At 35.0% G+C, this 18,547-nt stretch overlaps 1 protein-coding gene and 1 pseudogene across 2 annotated transcripts in view; one reads left to right on the top strand and one right to left on the bottom strand.

Annotated features, from left to right (window-relative positions):
* The window catches only part of NAALADL2 (N-acetylated alpha-linked acidic dipeptidase like 2), a 1,320,052-nt gene that overhangs the window by 1,206,377 nt on the left and 95,128 nt on the right, over nucleotides 1-18,547 (bottom strand). For both annotated transcript variants that reach the window (XM_057306508.1, XM_057306509.1), the window contains exon 2: nucleotides 17,429-17,491. The gene's annotated coding sequence lies outside the window, so the exon portion shown is untranslated. The remainder of the gene's footprint in view (nucleotides 1-17,428; nucleotides 17,492-18,547) is intronic.
* The window catches only part of LOC113245369 (proto-oncogene serine/threonine-protein kinase mos-like), a 39,082-nt pseudogene continuing 31,828 nt past the window's right edge, over nucleotides 11,294-18,547 (top strand).

The following is an 18,547-nucleotide window of genomic DNA, read 5'->3' as shown; positions in this document are numbered from 1 at the left end:
CTGTGCTAGTGCATTTCCTTTCTCTCTTAAATAAATAAATACATCTTGTAAAAAAAAATAAATACATAAGTAAAATATAGCAAGGAGAACATTATTAACCAAATTAAAATGAACAAATTTAATAAACAGTCTTCACTGTATGTGACAGAGAATTACCTCTTGTCAGTAACACCACTAAATGTAAAACAAAACAAAAAAATCACCACTACTGAAAAGAATGTACCTAGAATGCCCAGACTGCTAGTTTCCTGAATTAATCACAAGATATAGAAAATGACTCTAATTCCAAACCACATAAAGTTTTTCAGGGACAGATGAAAGCAAAGGAAGAATTTTATCTGTTTCTTAATGTACTACCTAAAGTAATATGGAGTTAAATGTCCTAGATGAAGATAAATACATCAAATTCAAGAATATTATTAAAACTCATTAAACCTAAATTCCACCTAAACATAGGTGGAATGAAGTAAAATACAGAACTAGGTTTTCCATTTTCTAAACTTAATGAATACATAAGCATTTTCATTAAGCATCAATAGGTAATTATATTATCTTGCTTAATAATTTTTTCTTATCATAAATTTTGGCACATTGTAGACTGCTCTCATTACAATCCATAATCCCTTTAAGAACAAAAATGCAGTTTTTCAGGGCACCTGGGCGGCTCAGTCGTTAAGCGTCTGCCTTCAGCTCAGGCTGGGATCCAGCCCCGCCACATAGAGCTCCCTGCTCAGCAGGAAGCCTGCTTCTCCCTCTCCCAATCCCCCTGCTTGTGTTCCCTCTCTTGCTGCCTCTCTCTCGTCAAATAAATAAATAAAATCTTTTTTTAAAAAATGCAGTTTTTCACAGCATTAGATTCTAAGAAAAATATGGTCACTTCTAGCTTTCTTCCACATAAAAACTGCAACACCTTTTAAGAGTTTCTTTGACAAAATATATAATCTAAATTTGTTTTGTTTTGCTTTCTTCTATGTCCCACTATACTTGATTTATGTTTCCAATTATTTTAACAATTATTTTCCAATTATTTTAACAATACCTTCCATTACGGTCATTTATATGCATTTTTGTCCTCCTCCCACCCGAGGTTTAAAATCTATAAAGGCAAAGGTCTTCCTAGTTTCTTTTTGCATTTCTAACATTTACTCTATGTATTAACAGCTACTTAGTAAGGGCCAAATAAAATAAAATTTAGGTGACTCATATAAAACCTGATGTGCAAAACCTGTTACTTGAAGACACAAAATGCTATTCTTTACTACCAGTGTCACCTTCAGGAAAACACAGCCTCTCAGGACCTCAGGTTCATCATCGGTAACATCTGTATTATAGATTCCCACTCTGTTCCTACAGGTGCCTAAGTGAGTTAAAGCTTGTGAAAAAAACCAGGGAATCATAAATCACTGTGTAATTGCAAGGAATTATCCAGTTCTAACAGCTCTATACATTATTGATGTTTTTAAGTTTTTATTTAAATTCCAGTTAGTTAACATACAGTGTAATATTAGTTTCAAGTGTACCATATAGTGATTTCACACTTCCATACAATACCGGGTGCTCATCATCTCTTCTTTATCCATTCATCAGTCAATAGACACTTGGGTTGTTTCCATAATTTGGCTATTGTAAATAATGCTATAAACATCAGGGTGCACGTATCCCTTTGAATTAGTATTTTTGTACTCTTTGAGTAAACACCTAGCAGTGCGATTGCTGGATCATAATGGAGCTCTCTTTGTCACTTTTTGAGGAATCCGTATACTGTTTTCCAGAATGGCTGCACCAGTTTGCAATCCCACCAACAGTGCAACCTTGAAAAAGAAAAGCAAAGCTGGAGGCATCACAATTCTGGACTTTAAGTTATATTACAAAGCTGAAGTGATCAAAGCAGTACGGTACTGGCACAAATATAGACACACAGATCAATGAAACAGAATTGAAAACCCAGAAATGAACCCACAACTATATGGTGAATTAATCTTTGACAAAGCAGTAACGATCATCCAATGGGAAAAAAGACAGTCTCTTCAACAAATGGTGTTGGGAAAACTGGACAGCCACATGTAGAAGAATGAAACTGGACCACTTCCTGACACCATACACAAAAAGAAATACAAAATGGACTAAAGACCTAAATGTGAGACCTGAAACCATAAAAATCCTAGAGGAGAACACAGACAGTAACCTCCTCTTTGACATCAGCTGCAGCAACTTCCTTTTTAGATATGAGTCTTGAGGCAAGGGAAACAAAAGCAAAAATAAACTACTGGACTTCATCAAAATAAGAAGCTTCTCCACAGAGAAGGAATCAATCAACAATACTAAAAGGCAACCCACAGAATGAGAGATATTTGCAAATGACATTTCTGATAAAGAGTTAGTATCTAAAATATATAAAGAACTTATCAAACTCAACACACAAAACATGAATAATCCAATCCAATCCAATCCATAAAATGGGCAGAAGACATGAATAGACTTTTTTCCAAAAAAGACATCCAGATATCCAAAGACACATGAAAACATGCTCAACATCACTGATCATCAGGGAAATATAAATGAAAACGACAATGAGGTATCACCTAACACCTGTCAGAATGGCTAAAATCAACAACACAAGAAACAACAGGTGCTGGTGAGGGTGAAAAGAAAGGGACCCCTCATTAGTTTTTTTAGTAAAAACTAATACCTGGTTCTGCTAAGCATTTATTCATGTATCTATTTATCTATCCAATTAAAACTTAAGGCCAAATAAAATATATTTCTCATCCAGAATGTAAAGTTAGTAATTATTAATAAGAAATTTATATTTTATAATAAAAAGAACAGACACTTTGAAATTAGAAGTTCAGGCTCACATTTTTACTTCATCATTTACTAGCTACATCAGTGAACCTTCCTGAGTTTCAGCTCCCTCAGTTATATATCGGAGATGCTAATAATAATAATAATAAGAGGTCTCTCAGAGCTTTAAGATAAAAAATTATGTTATACATGAAAGTGCTCCATCAACTAGAAGGCATTACAGAAAATGTGGCATTACTAACCTTTACATAGTAACTTGAGATTATCAGTAATCATAACAGCCTTCACTAACATAGTGACTACAGGTGCAAGACACTAAAAGATTTTATACATATTTTTGTTAATCTTCAAAACAACTGTAAAAGAAAGGTATTAGTGTTCTCATTTTACATAGGAGAAAACTGAGGCTCAAAACACTTAAAAAACTGATCCAAGTATACATAATGTGGCAGTGGAAAAATGTGAACCAAAGATTATGGATGCCAGGGGCGCCTGGGTGGCACAGTGGTTAAGCGTCTGCCTTCAGCTCAGGGCATGATCCCGGCGTTATGGGATTGAGCCCCACATCAGGCTCCTCCGCTAGGAGCCTGCTTCTTCCTCTCCCACTCCCCCTGCTTGTGTTCCCTCTCTCGCTGGCTGTCTCTATCTCTGTCAAATAAATAAATAAAATCTTAAAAAAAAAAAAAAAAAGATTATGGATGCCAAACCCTATGTCTTTTCCACCACCTCAGGCTTTCAAAATAGAGTTCAGGCATCTCCCACTGAATGTCCGTTAATACTAGGCTCCTGAAAATCAGACACGAAAAAGCTAACCAGTATTTTTTTTTCCTCTACATCAAATAGGAAATACTAGTATGCGTTCCACATTAACCCCAATATGCAATATATTTCATAAAACACAGTAAAACTGTAAGTGGCAAACAATCATAGTAGGATACGAACTGCTTAAAACATTGCTTCCTGATTACCAGGTGATGAATACAACAGTTAGCTAACAGTTGATTTGGATGCGGTATCATGGCCCCATAGCAACAGCCACGCTCAAGAAGCACATCACTTTTGTTAGCATGTTTTCTGGAGAGGTTGTACCTGGTTCTGATATTCTAACAATTATATCCAGGTCTTTTTCAAACATCATTTTATCAAAAATCATATGTTTAGATAAATACAAATTTTTCCTATGTAAAGATCAGCTAAAAGTGTATTTGAAGAATATGTAAAAGCCCTCAGCATCTGAGAGTAGATTAACCATGCACTAAGGATACATTAAGCTGGGAGATACTTAACAAGAAGCACCTTTTATGTCCTACATCAGTACAAAAAGTCTGTGTCATTAAGTAACGCACCAATAGAAAATGGAATGAACTTACTTCTGTTTAAAGTCAAAGACAGAATGAAACATTTAGATTTTTGTCAAAAACAAAGTATGTAATATTTAAAACATATACATGGTGCAAAATCCCATATTACTCAAGTCATGGTTTTTATAAGCAATCCAAAGTTAATAGATAAAAATATACAGTGCCAAACAACATTCATGTTATCACATAAATTTTATGATTATTTAAAATATTCTAAAGTATCTATTGGATTCTCTGCTTATTTAAGGGAAAAAAAGTAAATGTCTGCCCCAAAAAGATGAACAACACAGTAAAATTTCCTTTTTGAAAAAAAAAATGTTCAATTGGATACATTGTAAGCATACTTTATACACTTACACCTCAAAATTAAAGACTTAGTTGATCTCTGCCTTTACCCGAGATAACACAGATCAATAATCTAAGATAAAGACTGCAGTGTTTTTAATTATCTTCTTTATATAAACTAAATTTCATTGAAATTATCTTTTTTTCCTTTAACATGTTAAAACAAAAAACAAAAAGAAAAGGTACCTACTTAACAAAGGGAGGAAGTATTTTAGCCAACAGAAAACAAGTCAGTGGCTTTAATTTAGTCCTTTCTTTTAACAGTGTTGCAGGATGAGACCATTAGAAACTTTTTTTTTTCTTTGATAATGTAAACAAACTATACATAAGGCAGCATCAGAACGGTGAGAAGATTACCAAATGGGCATCACATGTTAAATTTGGGTCCAGGAGGAACCTAAGTAGGTGTGAGTTTTGAGAAAGATCAGGAGTTGCAATTAAGAAAATCATTCCCGACAACAACGAGGCCACTTATTTGGTCCACCTCATCCCTGTGAATAAAAATGCAGAATCACCTAAGTGAAACCTAAAATATTAAAGTTAAAAGCATTCTTCCAAAATTATAAACCAACAAACACGATAATTAATTATGAATTCAGTTAGACCCAACATAAAATTCTTTCACCTATAGGGGTGATGGTGTCAATAATAGAAAACTGTGTGTCATTTAATTTACCATATTATATAAATGAAGCTGTGCTAAAGATGGTCCTTCTCTCTGACCTTAAGCACTATTTTTACATGGCTGCTTAATAGTAGCAATCTGCCAAAATTTCATTATATTCATATAAAATACCAGCCAATATATTTTATAATTCCATTTTTAATAACGTGAGGAAGACTTTAGTTCTTAGATGCTTAATAAATGTTTACACAGTGATTACAGAAAGAAAATACACATTTTACTCTTTTTGAATATTCAAGAACACAGTGTCTATTGCCTACCCTTGCAAGAATTATTTAGCCAAATTTTGTATGCTTTGAATTTAAAAATACACTTTTAAATGGTCATGCAAAAAACTTTTGCCATTAAAATTGTGTCCACAAAACCAGCAATGCTGCTTATAATATTTCTATTCTAGAAGAATTCAGTATAGCTGAGATTCATAAAAGTGCAAGTAATGTCCAGATCCCACCCTTTTCATTCCATTTCAACATCATGCATGTATTAATTGTTATTTCCTAAAGATTTTTATAGATTGTGCAAAGGGAGCCCAGGTGTTTAAAATCAGTGTAATTAGTAATTAAATTACATAAAATGACTGTTTACCTAAAAAAAAGTCTAAAAGCTAGACCAGTATTAATTATAGGTAATAAGGATGATTTTCCCCTTACTGTTTATTCATAAGACCCAGTTATACACCTTGAACTTTTCTCATATATAACATTTGTCACGAGGAAACCTTTAACAGATTTTTTACAAAATATTTCAGAAACCAGTTCCAATTTGTGTATGAATCACATTTAAACTACACTGTAAATAAAAATGTATAATAAATATGAAATGTACTTTAGTGACTTAAATCTTATTTATGACAATCCAATGATGAGTTGTTGAGGTATAGAAAATGGAAGAATATAGGTAAGAAACACAAGAAAAGAAGTAATAAAGAGGACAGGAATCAGCCCCTTTTCCTAAATTAGGAAATTCTTAAAGACAATCTAGCGCAGAAAAGAGCCCAATTCTTTCCCATTAACACCATCCCCAGATGATGATATGATCATAGGGAAGAAACAAAGAACACTTAGCTTCACTCACTCTCAACAGCAAAAAGACCAGAGAGAGTTTTTCTCTTTCCTTTAAGTGTTTTTAAAGACCATACACTTTTATTATTATTAAAGTAATACACAGTTATTTTAGGAAATCTGAAAATTACAGAGGAGCACCAATGAGAAAAATTTAAATTGCCTATAATTCTAGAATCTAGAGACAAATACGCAGTTTGGTATATTTTCTTCCAGTCTTTTTTTCTACGCATATGTACATGAATTTTAAGCTACTTTGCACTGTACTTTGAGTACAATTTGGCATTCTGCTTTTTCACTTAACACACCAGGCACTTCCTTATGGTATTTTAAGTACCCTTTGAAAGCATCATGTTTAAGACCTACATAATACTCCAACATATGGCTTCCTCATAATTTACTTAAAAGTTCTCCCATTGTAGGAATTTAGGTTGTTTCTAATTTTATGTTTATATACTTAATAATGGACATAATTTTGAAAATGTATCTATAGTTTTATCCACACCTCTGATTTCCTCCTGTAGAAAAAGATTTCTAAAATTAGAGGTCTCAACCAGAGGTATCAACTTCTATTGGTATATACTACCAAACTACTTTCTCAAAGACTATACATATTTTCATTTGACTCTCCAGTTTATGAAGGTGATTCCTTTTCCACTTCTAGCTTTTTGCTTTAAGAATGTGGTGACATCACTAAAGTACAAAGTGATGAAGCATTTCTAATTCCTTTATAATTTACTATTCTAACATTTTGTTTAAATGCTATAAACTGAAAGGCTTCAGAGAGCATTTCAAAATGTCCTTACACTTTAGTTAAATTACTCATAATCTACAGTTTAAAGAGTTGTGACTATCTTCACCAAATTTTACCATAATACCACCTGGCTCAGAACTCCAAAAAGAAAAAATAAACAATGATATCTTAGAAAGAGTGTGAGATTTTGAGCCATACAGACCTGAACAAATAACAGAATATTGTACCTAATGAGATATGTAACCTTGGAAAATTGTTTTATCCCATTTGGCTCTGTTTCTTCAACACTAAAATGGGAAACACATCTACTTTTCTGGGTTGTTACATGAAGTGTGTGTGTGTGTGTGTGTGAGAGAGAGAGAGAGAGAGAGAGAGAGAGAGAGAGAGAGAGATCAGGTACTAAAAAAGGCTTGCTCATCACCATCCTACACATTCTTATAGTGAAGTTCATCAGGAAACAAATCCCACCTAAGAGGCATACGGTTATTAGTTTTTAGTGTTTCATTCTTAAAATAGTCCTTTATAGATTATTAAATATGTGAGGAATGTTTCTAACATAAAGGAGAGTAAAACAGGAAAAAAAAGGGGGGGGGAGAGGAGAATTACAGGGAAACAGACTATGCAGAGTGAGAAAGACTTTGACAAAATACAGTGTACCACCATAAAACAAGAACTGAATATCATAAAATAGGAATGATCTCAGAATAAAGAGTTCTTAAAAGTTACAAACATAATAATAAAAGACAAAATTTAAAAACACCAGAAACAAAAAGAAATGGAAAGTAACAAGAAAAAAGAAAAAAATATCGGAGAATTAATCCAGGATAGCTAGCATTTTTTCTAATAGGAGTTGAAGAAATAGAGAAATCAGAGGAAAGAAAATCACAATAATAATATAACAATGACAATAATAAAAAGAACAAAAAAATTACCAAACTGAAAGACAAGTTTGACAAAGTACACAGGTGCCCAAAAAAGAGATCGTACAATTTCCTGAGAATAGCGGCACCAACCATCAGAATGGCCTCTGACTTCCCAGCAGAAACACTACAAGATAACAGAGCCTTGCAAGTTCTGAGAGGAAGCTGCCTGTGCTCACCAAAACTACCAATCAAGCGTGAAGGGAAAGTAAAGACATTTCAAACTTGAGGAGTCAAAAAACATTCCCAAGCACCCTTTCTGAGAAAGCCACAGGAGACAGGAATGAGATAAAGGTAACACAGGATCCTAAAATCAAAAGCAGGAGAGAAAAGTTGCGGGATGACAGTTGTACCGGGTCCAGGAACAACAGTGAAAACCGATGCAGGAGGATGAAGGGACAAAACAGGAATATTTCCAGGACAAAAACAAAAACAGCTTAATGTAGCTAATAGATTATTTTATGAGTTCCGCCTAAATCCATTCCCTTCCTCACTCCCAACCTTTCTCTCTCCCCATCAAGCTCAAGAGGAGTTTACTTTGTTGGTGTTTCCAGAGTATTTTTCCTAGTTGCTTCTGGGTTCTGTGACTGTTCTCATTTCCTAAGGTAAGGACCATATTCCTCACTTGGGCCCCTGCCTTCAATAATAAAGACATTAAAAGGAATGCTTTCCTGAGAACAACAACAAAAAATCATTTTAAAATGGTATCGATAGCCATTTAATATACCTTTCATAGACCACTGGGGAACAAATAGCAACAGACACAAAGAAAACATAGAAAAAAAATTTGTGAGAAAGAAAAAAAATATCATGATACATGTACTGGTTCAGAAGTAAATGATAATTATTATAAATGTAAAAACCATTAATTTAACAAACAAATGTGATGTAATTTTAAAATGGAGGATAATTTGGATGGCTGGGATGTGATCTTAGAGAAATACAGTCTCAACTAAAAAAAACAAGAAGTCAATGGATAATAACGTATAAATTGAGAAATAACTATATAAGCATAGAACTAGCAGAAGAAAAATCAGAACAGTTGAAACTTATCTCTTAGGAGTAGGAATGTAGACAGGTATTAGAAGGTTGTTATTTCTCTTTCATTTTAAGCCTATATAATTTTTAAACTGTTTAGGTAATACATAAAATGATTATTTTTTAAAAAAAATAATTTAATAAAACACACACTAAAATTTTGTTCTTTGAAGAGGAAAACTTGGAAAGAGAGGACAGAGAAAAAGAGCTAAGGGACAGAAAGGGAAAGGGAGAGGGAGAGAATGAAGTAAAAGCAAAAGAGACATTATATTGAGAGGACCTATAAAACACCTTAGAAAGTAGCTTTCTCAAAATGTTTTTCATTAAACGCAAACAAAGTAATCAAAGTAATTTAACCTGATTGCTAATTACTGTCTCTGGAATGTGTTAATTATTGTACTATATTTGTAAATAAGAAATAAGCATCAGTAAAATATTGCTTAATTACTCACACTGTATTTCTTCATTCACTTCCCCAAACATACCCTCACACAGCCCACTCTTCCCCTGCATAGATACTCACAACTCTCTCCCAGCCAACCATCCTGCCTCTAATCTCAGCCTAGGTTCCCATCACAGAAGATCTGTCTTCATAATGACACTCCCAGGCCGAGAAATTAACACTGTCCACTGTCTAGATTTAAAATACTCTGCCTGGCTGTGAAGACCCTGACCCTAGTTACTTCTCCTTAAATCCAGTAATAACTGCCCAGGACAAATCCTCTATTCCAGTCACTACAGTGTCCTTCTTGCACTGTCATTCTCCCTGACCTTACCTGCCAAAAGACTACTTTTATAGTTCATGCTGTCGATGACCCCAGAAAGATTTCTATTTACCTCTTTCATCTACCCAAGTTCTCCGCATCTGTCACAGTCCCGTGAAGCCATATTGGCTCTAACATGCCTTCTCTGAAAATTCCACAGCAAATTATTTAACCCTCCTCTAACGACTTTGACAAACATGCTTTCACCTCATATTAGCACCTATTTAAAAATGCTCCTTTTCCCTAATTTTATCTTATTTTTTTAGTGCCAATTTTGTTTTCCTATAATTGTAGACAGTTCTGCAGCAGGAAACATACTGAACTCTACATTCCATAACACCTAAAACTGTAAGTCCAGTACAGCTTTTTGATTGCTTAAAAAATATATTTCATAGCACCCCATACATTTTTATACACATGTCACATAGTCAGGGTATGCTGAATGGCTGATTGATTAACCCACTTTAAATTTACTAAATAAACATATTGTACTTATATAGTTGTGAAGTCCCTAGACAATTAACCTTCATGTTACTTAATTATTGTCTTTCATCTTTCTGACCTGAATCTGTGCTTGGCACACATTCCAATTTTCTAATTTAGAAGAACTTAGACCAGCATGTAAAAATTTTACAAAAGATTACTCAGATATATGGTAATCAAAAATAATCTATTACAAAATTCTTCACTAAATTCTCTTCATAATTTTTAATTTACTTCATTCTCAGTTAAAATTATGGATTTCAAAACAAATGGAATGTGGAACAGGTGTAACAGGCACTGAGAGGAAGAAGCCTCTGAAAGTTTTCTTTGAAATTCATGTTACCTGAATTTTAATATTTTAAGAATGAATATTCCATAAGAGCTTGGAATTAAAGGAGAGCAATACGGAAAGAGAAAGAAATGTGCAAAACTGTACTTCCAAAACCCTAGGACAAATATGTGTCCCAAACAGAAACTATGTTATTCCTGTTTTGAGAGAAGTTTTATTTTAATTCTCCCCTTCCATCTCCACATGGCAAATGGTACATAGATGGGCCACAACTACTAAAAGAAGAAACTTCTACCAAGTTTTCTATAGAAAAAAATCAAAATGTCTATTATTAAGAAAACCCACATGTGAGATTCCTAGTATCCAGGCAACAAGTTGTCATGAGCCCTGGTGTATTGCCTGGAAAAGGCTTTGTCTTAATGCAAACACACACACACACACACACACCTGCTTTTGTCTCAGTTCCTGAAAATTTGCATAGCTATATTAATGAAAAAGAGAAGCCAAATTGGGCATGTTAGCATGAACAGACATTCAATAAACAGCAATGGAATGGAGGAGATTTACACCCCTTCATCGAGACAATTAAAAACAACTGAAGTTTTCCTTGCCAACAGCCAGTTTCTAATATTGTGTGTAAAATTCACAAGAGGTCTTCCTGCCAGGAGTATATTTGACTATCATAGCTTGCACAGAAAACTGTTTTGTTTTGTCCTACTTGTTCTGCAAGGTTTTTTAACAATTGCCTCTGGTAACTTGAGAAAATTTGGCACAAAGATTTCGTTAAAATGTACATTAAGGCTGCCTGCCAGGGTAATGGTACAGAACAGGTGCTGTCGGAGTCAGAAGGTGGAAGTGAAAGAAGGAAACCAATAGACAGAATGGGATTCGGAAATGACCCCGAAACCCGGCAGCCTGCGCTTCGGACTGTTACCACCACCTGGCCCAGCCAGAAGCCACCCTTCGGCCACGGGTCCAGCTTGCGCTTGTTTACACATCCCACTGGCAGGCCTGGCTACATCTTCTGCTTTTTTTTCTCCTCTTAGTAGAAGAAATTTTGTTCTGTGAACTTTTTATTTAATTCCCTATTCTGAATATATAAGGAGTTAGTGATTTTTCTGATTTGAGCTCTTATTTTATAGCCAAAGAAACCATTATTTTTGTCTTATCAGAAATTCCTATTTGTGGGGCGCCTGGGTGGCACAGCGGTTAAGCGTCTGCCTTCGGCTCAGGGCGTGATCCCGGCGTTATGGGATTGAGCCCCACATCAGGCTCCTCCGCTATGAGCCTGCTTCTTCCTCTCCCACTCCCCCTGCTTGTGTTCCCTCTCTCGCTGGCTTTCTCTATCTCTGTCGAATAAATAAATAAAATCTTAAAAAAAAAAAAAAATCAGGTATTATGGATTAGGGGCTGATATCTTTGGGCTCTTTCATACATTAAAGAAAGTACAGATGATCCCTGACTTACAAAGTCCCAACTTACGATATTTCAACTTTATGGTGGTGTGTGAAAGCAAGAGATACACGTTCAATAGAAACCGTATTTCAAATTTTGATTTTCGATCTTTTTCCGGACTAGCAGTATGCTGTATGCTACTCCCTTGTGATTCTGGGCCGGAGCAGCAAGCCGCAGCTTCCAGTCAGACAACACGATCACGAGGGTAAATGATCCATACACTTACAACCATTTTGTACCCATACGGTCATTCTGTTTTTCACTTTCAGTATTTAACGAATTACATAAGATATTCAACACTTTATTATAGAATAAGCTTTAGTTAGATGATTTTGTACAAATATAGATTAATGTAAGTGTTCTAAGCACATTTCAAGTAGGCTAAGCTAAGCTATGATGTTTGGTAGGACAGGGGTTAAATGCATTTTGGACTTATGATATTATCAATTTAATAATAGGTCTTTTGGGATAAACCCCATCCTAAGTAGAAGATCTGTAACCAAATTTTTATTTTATATATTAGAGACCTATAGTTGTTGTTAAAGACAGAGGGTAATGTTTTTGCTAAAAAACACATTTTAGAGGTATTATTGATGTGGGAAACAAAGGCAGAAGAAAAATTATTAAACTTCCTTACTACCAACAGCCCATTGACAAGTCCTTGAAACAGGTACTGAGTGACATTTCTCTAGGGACTGAACTGCCTCAATACTTTGCTAAGGGCAAAAGGCAATCCTAGCAGAACCCCGCCCCCCCACTGCAGGATCCTGTAAGTCTACTTTAGTGTATAAAAATTCCTTTATAGGGGCGCCTGGGTGGCACAGCGGTTAAGCGTCTGCCTTCGGCTCAGGGCGTGATCCCGGCGTTATGGGATCGAGCCCCACGTCAGGCTCCTCCGCTATGAGCCTGCTTCTTCCTCTCCCACTCCCCCTGCTTGTGTTCCCTCTCTCGCTGGCTGTCTCTATCTCTGTCGAATAAATAAATAAAATCTTAAAAAAAAAATTCCTTTATAAATTTCCTTTATCTCTAAACCCCACGATATGTGTCGGCAATCATCCCCCAAGCATATAGCCCACTGATATACAGCTGAAGGATCTCATGACTAAGGTTTTATTCGACAGTAATAAATGGTATTTTCCCAACAATAGCCAGCCTTCTCAAGGTCCTGGAAACCTTGCTTCCAAAATTCCTTAGAGACTTACACTATCCCTAACCCCTCCCAACTTGAAAGTATATAATCCGCTACGCCTCAGAACCCCGTTGCAGCTCTTTCTGCCCACGGGTCCTGTCCCCCTGCTTCAATAAAATCACCTTTATGTACCGAAGACGTCTCAAGAATGCTTTCTTGGCCTTTGGCTTCAAACCCTATCATCTTTCTTACATCATTATAAGGACATTCAGAATGCCTTTGTGGTTCATCTTTATTTTTTTTTTTTAAGATTTTATTTATTTATTTGAGAGAGCGACTGGGAGTGAGAGAGAGCACAAGGAGACAGAGAGGCAGGAGAGGGACAGGGAAAAGCAGGCTCCCTGCTGAGCAGGGAGCCTGCAGGAGGACTGGATCTCAGGATGCTGGGATTATGACCAGGGCCTACGGCAGACACTTAACTGACTGAGCCACCCAGGCACCCCTGTGGTTCACCTTTTATCTCTTCGTTATAAGTATATTTCATTTGGACCAGCTTTAGACCAGAGGCAGAACTGATAAACTGAGATCAGATAACAAAAGAGTTAGATTATATCAAGTGTTGACCTAGGAGGTGCACGGAAGCAAATTCCTACACTAAATATCCCTAAAAGTGAAATCCATAATGCTTGTATCCATGTGCTATGAAGCCCTAGGCCTCCATTGTAGGGAAGGAAATCTTTTGCCCTCTATACATCTTAAGTTAGTGGCCAGGGCCCTGTAAATTATACTGACAAAAGAGAGATCAGTAAGAGAAAACCAAACAAAAATCCTTTAACATGCCCACTGAGTTTACACAAGGAGGACTAAGAGATGATTAACTCAAAGGGGAGGTTAGAATTTGGGGTCTATGAACTGAACTCATTAAGGGAAAGGGAGGGGGAGAAAGGGCACCTGTGGAAAAGCAAATCACTTTTTGGAAAAATAAAAGGGCCTTTAGGAAAATGGATGGAGGATATGACAGTACTGTGGTAATGTCTGTTTGGGCATCGTGAGCTTAGAGTCGCTTTGCAGAAAGGGATTTAATGACTTCTGAATTCTTCTGGAAGGCTCTGCTTTTAGGCAGATAAGGGATTTCAGGACCTCGAATACATTCAGCTCAAAGTAATTCTTATGCCAGAGTCAAATTTAGGGATGGCATATCCTGATCCCCTTCACAATATTCCCCAGTTTTATTGTTCTCATTTCTGCTTCTTTTCTATTCATTTACTTTTCTACTCTCAATTTCTACTCTTCATTTTATCTGTTTTAATTTGGCTATTTTTAACCTGTATTTTGACTGATAGCAAGCCAGATAAACGTCCACTATTCCATAACACTAGGCAACATTTCTCTGAGAATTGCCTCTTCATTTTGTAAAATACTGCCGTTACCCAAAGGACAACAAATTATAACTAAGGTTGACAGATTCTAAATGCAACTTGGTATCCTTGTTTTTATTTTCTTTATTCCTTAAATATTCTATATAGTTAGATTTTATATTTTTAAAATTTTTTTTCATTTTGGAAAAATGGAAAAAAATAATTTAAATGTCCTACTAGTTTTATCTCCTTAGCTTAGAACACCAAAAAGACATGAAAGCTGATATCCTACTCTGTGCAGCTTTGGGTGAGTGTTCATAGTACTTCCAGAATTACATGTGGTCACAAACAAAAAATTCTCAGAAATGCTCCACTGGTCCCAAAGACAATCCAGCAGAAAAATGACTGTAAAACAGCACACTTAAAGGAATAATGCTAGAAAAGCTGGTCAAAGAAAAGACTCTAGAATGGAGAACATTGCAGTGGTAAGAAATACAGAATTTATTTTTATAACTGAACCCAAAATGTCTACACTATACGATAATATACAGTTGACCCTTGAACAACATGGGTTTGAACTGTGCAGGCCCACTTATGAGCAGTACTGTAAAAGTATTTTCTCTTCCTTATAATTTTAATAACTTTTTCTTTTCTATAGCTTACTTAATTCTAAGAAAATAGTAAATAAGATATATAACATACAAAATATATGGTAACAGACTATTTACATTATCAGTAAGGCTTCCAGTCAACAGTAAGTTATTAGCCGTTAAGTTTTGGAAGAGTTGAAAGTTATACACCTATTTTCAACCATTTGGGGTTTGACTCCCCTAGGTCAACTGCACACTATTAAAGTAATTTTCTGATTTGTTAATTGCCATAGTTTTTTAAATTATTTATTTATTTAAGTAATCTCTACACCCAAGTGGGGCTCAAACTCGTGACCCTGAGATCAAGAGTTGCATGCTCTTCCCGCCAGGCCAGCAGGCGCCCCGGTCACCATAATTTTTAAAGGCTCCTCATTAAATTATTTTTGCTTGCTTAACAAGTGAAATTTATCTTCCTGATACATTATCTTACAATACATGATTCATATAATCATCATTTTCATTTCATCTCTCTCATTACAAAAGAAAGTTTTTATAATGTATTTGACTATGTATTTTCTAGAGTTAAAAAATGAATAAATAAAAATTGTATATATTATTATTTCTTTTGCTAAAAATCATTTTCTTCATGTATCCTTAGTTTCCTCCAAACCTTTTTTAGTTTAAAGAGAATTTATTGACATATTTTTTATTTGCAAATTGACATGTTGTTTGTTTTAAAAATTGCTTTTCATACTGATTCACTTTGATGGAGCCTCTTCCTATAAATCTAAAAGTAAGGAGGAGATGTGGAAAAGAATGTTGCCGTTTATGCCAACTGATCAGTGAAAGAAGAGGTTATGATCATAAATAGTCAGTCTTTGCAGGTAGCCTCTGGTAGGTCAACCTATCCATTTTCCAAAGTTTTACATTCAATTCTGTTATCCTACTCCATAAATATTGAGAGCCTGCTATGTGCAAAGTACTACAATAGATATGAGAAAACAAGGTGACTTAACCCAGGTTCTTGCTCATAAAGACCTTATATTTTAGGAAATACATTCTATTTATATAGGTGTGAAGGAGGAAGAATGGCCTGCCTTCCTTCACTGTATATATAGAAAGCTAGTGCTGTGAGAATTTGACCAGCCTGATTTGAAGAGAATGTCTAATAACAGATGAAGTCTTTCTAGTCTAACTGCCATTATTCGCAACTATATCTGAATTCCTAAGTATGGCTCATGAGGACACTCATGATCTGCCTCTTCCTTAATTCTTCAGACATATCTCCCTATCTTAAACACTACCCTTCAGACATCACAACTAAAACTTAATATTCCTCCACCTTCTACTTCCACATCACTCCCTGAGCATCCATCCCGTCTGGCTTAGACGCTCACTTCATTTCTTCTACTGTACCTCATGTATTTCCCTATTGTTTTCATTCATCACACTACATTGTACTTGCCTATTTTTTGACTGCCACTACATTGTAAAGTCATGAGAATTAGATACATATTCTTCACCATGATGTCTTCAAAGTAAATGGCACATAATAGGTGTTCAATAAATATTTGTCGAATGAATGAGTGATTACTTCAACTTCTATTTTCCAAGAGAAACAGAATATTGCTAATTGGTCCATTCCATGATCTTTCAAGTAGAAAGCTAAATAATCTCAAATGATGGCACAATCTATAACTAATTATACTGATTAAAATCTCTTAAAGTATAATTATATGAAGATTTACTTTCCTTTAATTTAATATCCATAATAAAAAATGCTGCTAGCAATTTCTAATTAGTTGCTTTTTTTCCAAATCCATATTAACTTAGGATTCAAGTACCACTGTGATACATTTATATAAGATAATTCATATAATTGCTTAGCACAGTATGTGGCTCAGAATAAGACCTCAATGATGTTAGCATGACGGCGGTAGAGGGAGTGGACCGGTTTATGGTGATGGCAATAACGAATGTGTATCAATGATGTTATATAAAAATTATATGAAGGACTTATGTATCCAAGATAATATAAAAATAAGTGATAAAAATTTAGACATTTATTTCAAAATATGGGAAATGCATGGCCATATATCTTCTTTACAAGTAATCTGGTTATTAGCATTATTATTAGATTAAGCATGCTAACAACAAACCATTGTATTGGAGAAGACAATGTGAAATATAATTGCATAATTTTACAGTGTTTTGTAATGCATGGAATAATTCTCAGCAGTGTTCAAAAGTGTAAGTAAACGATATTGACATCTGAATACTTTTTGACAAAAACAGCAGTTACAGAGAGAAAGAGGGGGAAAGGTTTTATATTCTCTAACTGTTCAAATAGTTTTACAAATATTTGTAAAAGGTCACCAATAGAGGGCTTACCTGGGGTCAAATGAGAGAGGCCCTAAACCATCAAAAGTTATTTCCAATGTCCAGCTGGGAGATCTAAAACAGAGAATAACAAAGACAGTTTGTGACAAAGCTGACACACAGTATTCTGGAAGGAGTGAAATCAATTGTGACATTTTTCATTTATTTGTAAATGCCTCTTTGGCAGTACACTCACTCAAAACGACAGTTGCTTCTTACAGAATAGGGGAGGTGATGGTAAAATAGAGGAATCCTGACAGTTGCTTTAATGAGATTCTGCATTAGGGCTACTCTAACACTTTCCCCCCAACAAGGAGCTTGCCCTTCATTTTCAGTATCATAATTCAGTAATTTGGAAAACGTTCTCTCTATGAAAAACTAAACCAGTCAGTCCTTAATAGCCATTGCCAAGTTTATTTTCCTCTTATCTTTCAATTAGAAAAAAAAAATTGTAAATCAAGCATCTAAATAAATGTCAGCCATACAGACCAATTATGTCGTTTTATTAAAAGGGTATTGTTTTTATTAAAAACGGCAATATGGAGTATGACTGAACAACTCAAGGTACACTCTCCAGTAATTCAGTATTTGTTTCAAAATACTAGGGAGTACAATTTCAGCTACATCTTAGAAGTCTTTAATTTTAATATTTTAAGTTCCTAAGGGAAAAGAAATTATCAGCAAAGAAGTTTCACAGTCCTTATAATTTGAGCAACTCTAAACTAAGCAGTCTAAAGATTCCACTTCATTTATCCATTCAATTGTTCTTTGATCATATGCTCAGTACTTAGCATAGTTGCAAAGCCACTGGAAAAAACTTACTTCTAAAAAAAATGTAAATTATAATGTGCAGGGAAAATGCAAACCAGTCCAGGGCTACCCAGCATCTATTACCCATTAATCAACCAATAGGTATTTACTGTTCTGGGAAGCTGTACAAAATCAAATCTCTGTGAACAGCAAAATGAAAAGAACATGCATTTTGGTATTTTATATGCCAATGCAACCCATGGCATCATGGATACAAATTCTAGATTCCAGAGAAGTGAACTAATTAAGAGACACTGGAGAAATAATAAGCTCTCACTTCCAATTTCATTATCCCTAAAGTACCGTTAATAATATTTACTG

The sequence above is a fragment of the Ursus arctos genome, unplaced genomic scaffold (assembly GCF_023065955.2).
Source record: "Ursus arctos isolate Adak ecotype North America unplaced genomic scaffold, UrsArc2.0 scaffold_4, whole genome shotgun sequence".
NCBI lineage: Eukaryota > Metazoa > Chordata > Mammalia > Carnivora > Ursidae > Ursus > Ursus arctos.
The sequence above is the reverse complement of the archived record's forward strand: the minus strand, read 5'-3'. Positions and strand labels throughout refer to the sequence as shown.